The following is a 9,381-nucleotide window of genomic DNA, read 5'->3' as shown; positions in this document are numbered from 1 at the left end:
TGACCCTTAATTCTTGAGTTATAAGTATGAATGTGAGGAAGAAAAAGCAACACATTTAAAATGAAAGTAAAGTCTGCTAGGTGGGGGTGGACTCCTGCCCTAATGTGCAAGTATTCACAGTATACATACACCTCAGCGCACAAGTATGCGCTATGGCACATTTACCTCCTAGTGTTTCCCTTCCCCACTGATGACCACTGAGGTCTGGGTTCACAGTTCCTGATCTCCCACCTTGGCTATCTTCCCCAACATTTACACCAGGACCCCATGTTGCTCTTCATTACCCATTGGGCAACCTCTGATGATGTATGCTCACAAGAGGTACATCATTTTCAATACCTGGTTGAAAGGTCATTCATTTTCACACTATATGTACTCAGGCCTCACATGCTAAGCCTTGACAAATCCTTGACAAGTCCTAAACATATAGCTGATAGTGACTACTGTTTCCTTACAAGGCTAATGATTAGTGATGTAACAGGTGGCAGGGGGAACCAAAGCACACCTGCAAGTTTATAGTTAGATTGCAGGCACCATCTGCTGGACTGGTAAGTACTGTAACTTTTTTTGCAGAGCAGAGTTTTTTAAAAAAATCTTGAGACAAAGTTACTTTAATGTGACAAAAATTTATTTTCTATGCAAATTTTATTGTGCATGTAGTTCTACCCTCTTGAGGGCTGCTGGATTTGTTTTGAGTCCCCCTAAGCTCTGCACGGCCAGGCAACACACATTTTCCACACTTGCAAATTTGGAGTCAGTAAACAGTCCCTGAGCTGGTTTTTAGTTGATTTTTTATTAAGGGGTTAGCAACTTGGATGGGATTTAGGGGTATATGGGATGCCCAAGGAACTGAAAACATGAGGACAAGCTTCTTAGCAACCTGTATAAGGTACAAAAAGATGTGAATTCAGAAAAGAGAAATAGCCTCCTAAGACCCCAGATGAATCCTTCCTATTCACCCAGCTGCACTGAGGATATCTGTGGGCAAGGGATTCCAAGATCTAACAATGAAGTAGTCCTGGATGAGAACTAATTGGGCCTCGCTCTTGGACACCCTCTCCCTTTATCTGGCCCTTGGGGTGTAGGAGTACACACACTGTCCTGTCTTGTATGTATGGTGGGTTAGTAGTTGAGCTGATTCCTTCCCTGCTGCGCAGGATGTCCTCTCTAAGAGACAGGGGAACAGTAAAGATTATCCTGTCCAGCATCCAGCCTATAGGTAGGCTCCCCTCCCTGGGGCCCCCTCTCAGGCTCCACACTTCAGCACCTTCCTTCAGTCACCCGACTTCCCTGCTTCTCAGGCTCCTCCACATTTAAGGGTTGTCCTTGGTCACCATGCCTGGCCTCCTGCCTGCAGATTGACCAAGTTACCCCAAACATGCAAATCTGGGCCTCCTCCCCTCCTCTGCCCCTATTCCAGAAAGTTCTGTGTGTTTCTGGAAGGGTGGGAGGGCTCCAGAAGCCTTGACCTGTACAGCCTCCCAGCCTGTTCTGAGGTGAACTCCTGCCTCACTCCTAGGCTGACTCATCCCAGGCTGCTACCCAGCCTCTGTTTAACCAAAATCTTACTTAGCTGAGCGAGGGGGCGCTACATTCACATTACATATCTTTTTCAGTTTGAAAAGCTTATTAAGAAAGAAAGTATATTCTCTTTGAAGTATCAGAACTAAGCTATTTGTGATAATTGCTCTGCATGGCCACACTGTCCTCCATCGTTGCTCCTGTATAATCCATTTTTACTGTTTTTGGCCTCTCCATTTTTCATATGCTCTGTATGCAAAATCTTTTTGTCTAATCTAACCACTTTATATTTTGCCACTCTATCTCTTCTGTCTTCTGTTCACCTCATCTTCCTTCCATCTCCCTCCCATTCTGTCAACCGTCTTTTTCTCACTTTGCTCACTCCAGAATCTGTCTACTCTATTATGTCAATTCCATCTGCTCCCTCCTTCACCTACTTTGCCTTCTTTCTGTCTGTAGCATCCATATCAATTCTGCCAAGTTAATCCATAATCTGTTTTTGTTGTACATTTTTTCCCTCTCTTTACACAGCACCTTCTGTGAATTTTTGCCTTCTTGGTCAACACCACCTTCCCCATGCCACTTCTTAAAGCTGAACTCTTGGCAAACAGTTTAAAAGACTTATGAAACATGTACATTAACAGCAGATATTTTACCTGCCAAATAATTTGTATTTCTGCCAATTCAGTACAGAGATTTACAAAGCTCTGTTACACAGTACAGCCCTGTCTCCCAAAGCAGCATACTTGATTTTTCTCTGTTGCAATTAGGTAACACAGGTCTTGTGTGTGTATGTTGGTACTATTTTCAATATCTCTGTACATTGTGTTGACACATCTAAAGGTTTTGTTAATTTATCTACACTCCCGATTGACACCACCAGTTGTGAAAGTAAGTTCCTCATCCTTACCACTGTAACAGCAAAGAACCCCTTACGCAGTTTAAAATTGAACATCTTCTCATCCAACTTCATTGTGTACTACTTGTCCTCTTTCCAGATCTAAGATTTAATCATTTCCTCCTAATGTTAGTCTAAAAGTTATATCTGTTTAAATCTACAGATTTCATTTAAAGTATACCTGCAATGATGGCTTTGTTCATGTTAGGTCCCAATTGTGTTCCTATCATATGCACCCCTGGTTAACACTACGAGTAGTTGTGCAAACATTTGTAGTGCAGGCATTTTCCACCTTCATCACTGGTGCACTGGTGTGTAGTTAACACAGGAGCAGGGCTGGCACCAACATTAGACAATTTAGGCAACCTTAGGGCAGTCATCATGTTATATTTACCAACCCCTTCCTTCCCTGAATGAACAATACTGATCACTCACTGTGTTCATTCCTAACTGTAGCATAGTAAACTGTGATGAATTTCTATCCTCAGTCCCTTACTCTCTGTCTCAAACCAAGAGATATAGGCTTTTGGGCGCATTTGCTCAGCACCCGCAGGAGGCACTTGTTGCTGTTTTCATCCTGAATGGAATACCAGCTTGGTTTAGGTGAGATTTCTAGCTTTACAATATCTGTTTAATTGATTTGGGGATACTTTAATAAGACAGATGCTATTGTGGTAGTAATTGTTTTGAGAACATTTTGCTAATTGCTTTGAACAAGGCCAAATAACAGTTATGCTTTGTACCCCTTTTCATTTTTGTTTCAACATTATGTGATAGTTGGAGGCTTTTCCTTTTTCCTATAGTCTCATCAATACTCCTGTGCAGGGGCGGATTGACAACTCATGGGGCCCCCAGGTCATAGGGGATCATGGGGCCCCTGTGTCCTCGCCCACACTCAAACCACACCCAAAAAAGCCTATAAAAGGTACCAGGGGCATCTCATGGGGCCCCCTACTGACCCTGGGCCATCGGGCAACGCCCGAGTACCTGGATGGTTAGTCCACCCCTGCTCCTGTGCCATATAAACACTATGTGCCGGGATGACTTTAGCTTTTAAATGAATGGTTATTCAAGTATCCATATTTTGATATAGTATATACAGTCAGGTCCATAAATATTGGGACATGACACAGTTCTAACATTTTTGGCTCTATACACCACCACAATGAATTTGAAATAAAATGAACAAGATGTGCTTTAACTGCAGACTGTCAGCTTTAATTTGAGGGTATTTACATCCAAATCAGGTGAACGGTGTAGGAATTACAACAGTTTGCATATGTGCCTCCCACTTGTTAAGGGACCAAAAAGTAATGGGACAGAATAATAATCATAAATCAAACTTTCACTTTTTAATACTTGGTTGCAAATCCTTTGCAGTCAATTACAGCCTGAAGTCTGGAACACATAGACATCACCAGACGCTGGGTTTCATCCCTGGTGATGCTCTGCCAGGCTTCTACTGCAACTGTCTTCAGTTCCTGCTTGTTCTTGGGGCATTTTCCCTTCAGTTTTGTCTTCAGCAAGTGAAATGCATGCTCAATCAGATTCAGGTCAGGTGATTGACTTGGCCATTGCATAACATTCCAATTCTTTCCCTTAAAAAACTCTTTGGTTGCTTTTGCAGTATGCTTTGGGTCATTGTCCATCTGCACTGTGAAGTGGCGTCCAATGAGTTCTGAAGCATTTGGCTGAATACCAGCAGATAATGTTGCTCGAAACACTTCAGAATTCATCCTGCTGCTTTTGTCAGCAGTCACATCATCAATAAATACAAGAGAACCAGTTCCATTGGCAGCCATACATGCCCACGCCATGACACTACCACCACCATGCTTCACCGATGAGGTGGTATGCTTAGGATCATGAGCAGTTCCTTTCCTTCTCCATACTCTACTCTTCCCATCACTCTGTACAAGTTGATCTTGGTCTCATCTGTCCATAGGATGTTGTTCCAGAACTGTGAAGGCTTTTTTAGAAGTCGTTTGGCAAACTCTATCTGGCCTTCCTGTTTTTGAGGCTCACCAATGGTTTACATCTTGTGGTGAACCCTCTGTATTCACTCTTCTGAAGTCTTCTCTTGATTGTTGACTTTGACACACATACACCTACCTCCTGGAGAGTGTTCTTGATCTGGCCAACTGTTGTGAAGGGTGTTTTCTTCACCATCCACCACAGTTGTGTTCCGTGGTCTTCCGAGTCTTTTGGTGTTGCTGAGCTCCCCGATGCGTTCCTTCTTTGTAAGAATGTTCCAAACAGTTGAGACATCAGGGGTCTGTTTAGACCCATTGTATTTCACCAAAGCCCCCCAACAGGGCTGTTTAAAATGTAAATAAATAAAATTCTGAAAACTGTAAAACAAAAATATTAAACAATCATTTAAAAAAATACACACACTTTGGTCTCTGAAGAGCAATCAGCATTCGGATTGCTCTTCATGAAAGGATTTGACATGCAGGAAGGAGGCATTGTATCACCTCCTCACCAGCTCCTTTAACCCCTTCAAGCTCACACTAACATGCTGCAGCTGTGTGCATTGCACACAATTGTGGGGCACTTTCAGAGCAGCTCCATTTACTGGAATGGGTTGCTTTCGACAGGTGGTATAATTCATGCTGCTGCAGTAAAGAAAAACATCACGGCCTCTGCATGTGTACATCCCTGGGCATTGCCTTTGCAGTTGAAGGGGTTAGCAGTTGAGGCACCTGGGTGTGTTAGAGTCTGTGTCCCTCCAAAGTGTCCCTCATTCCCAACTTCAAAAGTTGGGAGATATGCAACCTCACTCAGGACCAGGGGCGGACTGACAACTCATGGGGCCCCAGGGCAATAAAAGATCCTGTGTCCTCACCTACACTCAAACCACACCCAAAAAAGGCTATGAAAAAGAATATGAAATGTGCCAGAGGCATCTCATGGGGCCCCCTACTGATCCCGGGCCCTCAGGCAGTGCCCAAGTGCCCCAATGGTCAGTCCGCCCCTGCTCTGGACCATCTTGGAACACCCCCACCCGGGAAGTTTTAGTTTGCCTCACCTGCCAGTTGCCTATAGCCAGTGAGGGGAAGTGGGGAATGCATAACCCTGCTCCCCCCCCATTACACACCTGTGCATGTGTAGATAAAAATCCTTACACCGGTCCTGCACAGCAGCAAGTGCATGCACACATAAAGTGTCTGCAGAGAGACTGGATTAAATTGTCATCACTGAAATATAAAAAGATGAAAAAGTATTTTATGAAAACAATGGCAATGGTTAATGATACATAATGCTTTCCAATTAGAACTTCACATAAAGCTACTAATTTATTAATCAGAAGTTGACCCATTACTGTGTAGTTCAAATCTTATGAAGGAAAGAATATCAGCAACCAGTATTAACACAGAAAGACGTATGTAACGTATTTAAAGAAACAGCATATCTCACTACAGTCACCTCTTACAGTTTAGGAACAACTATTCCAGACAACAATAACATTTTCTTTGAGAGACGTTTTAGACCTTATATACTAAGGTATTATGTTAATAGAAAAATCAAAGTGTTTCTAAAAAATTAATATATGCCTCAGCTTGGTGAAAGGTTTCTGCAGTCATATACTGATTAATTTACTTTTCAACCATTTGCCGACCGCGCTATAGCTGAATGACGGCTACAGCATGGTTGTCCATTCCTGGGAGGGCATCTATTGATGTCCTCCTAGAAGCCTGCCCCCCGCACACCCACTGTGACATGCACCCGGTGCTCTCTGTGATAGCTGATCAAAAATTATGGTAAAGGACCAATCACAGCGGCCCTTTACCACGTGATCAGCTGTGTCCAATCACAGCTGATCACAATGTAAACACACTTGCCAGTTATCGGCAGTACTTTCCTCATGCTGTCACAGCGTGAGGAAAGTACTGCTGATAACCGGCGAATGTGAAAGGGGACATCTACCCTGATAATCAGGGCACTGATTATCAATACAGCTCCGACAGTGCCACCTATCAATGCCAACCAGAATCCATCAGTACTGACAATCAGTGTTCATCAGTGCTGCCAATCAGTGTCCATCAGTGGTGTCAATCAGTGCCCATCAGTGCTGCCAGTCAGTGACCATCAGTGCTGTCAATCAGTGCTCATCAGTGCTTTCAGTCAGTGCTGCCTATTAGTACCCTTCAGTGCTGCCTATTAGTGCCCATCAGTGCAGCATATCAGTGTCCATCAGTGCTGCCTATCAGCACTACTTCATCGGTGCCCATCAATGCAGTCTATCAGTGCCCATCAGTGTAGCCTCATCAGCGCACACCAGCAAAAGAGAAAAATGACCTGTTTGCAAAATTTAATAATAGAAGCTACAAAAAACATTATTTTTCAAAATTTGTGGTCTTTTTTCATTTGTTTAGCAAAAAATAAAACACCCAGTGGTTACTAAATACCACCAAAAGAAAGCTCTATTTATGTGAAAAAAAATGGTAAAGATGTCACATGGGCACAATGTTGCATGACTGCGCAATTGCCATTCAAATTGTGACAGCGCTAAAAACTGAAAATTGGCCTGGGCAGGAAGGGGGTGAATGTGCCCGGTAGGAAAGTGGTTAAAAGTTACATGTACTTAAATAGGCTCTAACGTATTCTATAACAAAAATTTTAAATTAGTATTTTTCTGTGGATGTTTACTATTTTATAATTTTAGTATGAGAAGTATGGACACATTTTTTTGGGGCATTAGTTCTCTTGTAGGTTACAGGAGCACACTTACTTTTGCTCTCCTGTGACCCAAAATCAACCGACAATGGGCTAAAACCTACTGTCAGCTGACGCCACGGAGCTGCAAGGGTCCTGACCATATTGTCTGAATGACAGCTGGCTCTGGCTCTCAGCTGCATGCTGAAGTCAGCTACGCTCACCTTCTCTCCATTCCAGTGCTCCAGTGAGTGCTGGATGGGTAGAGCAGAGAGTGATGACCAACAGTCACTGCTCTCCACTCTGAGAAGACAGAACTGAGCAATCAGCAGTCATGTGATCACTCAGTTCTAGGCTGCAGAGCCAACATGGGACAGCTGCAGCATCACACGGAAGCTGCAGCATTGAGGTAAGTATGTATATGTGTTTATTTCCAAGTCTATACCTCGCCTTTATTTACAGAGTTATATTTGATCCCACTATCCTCTCCACCTTTTTACTAGCTTTGAGGTTGTTGTGTGTATGTTTTAAATAAGTGTCGAAAATACTGTATATCAAATTTAACTTAATTTTTTTAAAATAATGTTTTACAGTATAAAGTGAATCACACATTATCCTACCTTTCTCAGTTTTGGCATAGTTTAAAACACTAACAATAGTATCTCAGATGTTAAACAACATGTTTAGAATTGTGTACAATGGCAGATCTACAATTAATTAAAAAGAAAACTCCCCTTTTAAACTTCTCATTTGTCAGTTTGCCCTTGGTGCTTGGATTAGCAAGAACATTGGATCCAGCAGATGTTTATCATATATTCACTGCTGACCCATTCCTGCTTATGGTTTTTCATTTCTAGAATCCAGCATTTGCCATCTGTGCATTTACCGGTTTACAAATATCAGGAAAACTGCAGGAAAAAATGACACACGGGAAGTCCAGGGAGACCAATATTCCTGGATTCACCAGATGTTTAAAAATAGGCTACTTAGAGTTTGGCAAAAGAACTACTGTATATGCTACAATGACATTCTGTTTTTCCAAATTATTTTACATTGAACTGAGGTTAGTGGAAGCTTTCCAGCCATTACTACAACACTTCTCTATTGCTTGTGCTGTTGATTGCAGCTTTGTTAACCTGCACACTACTTTTTTGAAAGCAACACTAATATCAGAGCTTCGGAGAGAATCAGAGAGTATGACTTTTTGGATGAAAAGTTTTCCAAGGGAAAGTGCTATTTTTTTTATACCAGTCTGTTTTCAACTGATTTTTTTTGCATGTTTGCAGGTTAGGAAAAAAAAATCTGGCTACTACGAGGAACCAAAAACATTTCCTCTCCTGTAGTATGTGGTCAGAATTCAGCATTTTATATTATACCCAATTGCATAATCAGCTAAAATCTGTTTGTTAATTTTCAGTGAAGTACATTTTAAAGTGGTTCTAAAGGTAGAATCTTTTTTACCTTAATGCATTCTCTGCATACAGGTAAAAAAGCTTTTGTGTGCAGCCTCCCCCCCTCCAGCTCCCCTTAAACTTATCTGAGCCCAATCTTGATTCACTAATGTGCACAAGAGCAGCGGCTCTCTCCACCCTCTCCTTCCTCATTGGCTCAGAGATAGCAGTGGGAGCCACTGGCTCCCACTGCTGTCAATCATAGCCAATGAAGAGGGAGTCGGGGCTGGAGCCAGGCCACACAATCTGGCTAGGGAGCAATCATGCACAAGTGCCCCAATAGCAAGCAGCTTACTATAAGAGTACTTGTTGGGGGGAAGAACCAGGAGCGCTGGTACGGGACCCGAGAAAAGGAGGATAAGGTCTGCTGTGTGCAAAACCACAGACCAGGTAAGTATAACATGTTTGTTGTTTTAAATGTATCCTTTACAATCACTTTAATTCAGTGGTTCTTCTTTATTTACCGTACATAACAATATTGTCCCAATTTAACTGAAACTTCAAATCCCTTTATTTTGCAACTGTTAGTTCATCTTGGTGTGGATGAAATATGGAAAATTAGTAAGGAAAAACATCTCGCATATCTACACCCACACTGTAATTTAACTTGTAGAATATTCTAGCATTAACTCATTAAAACACAGCGCAACATTTTCCTGGCAAAAAAATATCACTTTGACATTTGGCAGACGAGCAGAATCCTAGTGTTTTCTGCATGTCTTCAAAGTCTAGATTTCTATGAATATTTTACAATGATGTGCTATAATAATTTTGTAAATGTGTTATCAAACATACCTAAGATCCCCTGGTCCTTTTTTTTTTTTTTTTTTTTAAATTTAAATATTTATTAAA

Source organism: Staurois parvus, unplaced genomic scaffold (assembly GCF_062004578.1).
Source record: "Staurois parvus isolate SC_StPar_1 unplaced genomic scaffold, SC_StPar_1.0 ptg000243l, whole genome shotgun sequence".
Classification (NCBI taxonomy): Eukaryota; Metazoa; Chordata; class Amphibia; order Anura; family Ranidae; genus Staurois; species Staurois parvus.
The sequence above is the reverse complement of the archived record's forward strand: the minus strand, read 5'-3'. Positions refer to the sequence as shown.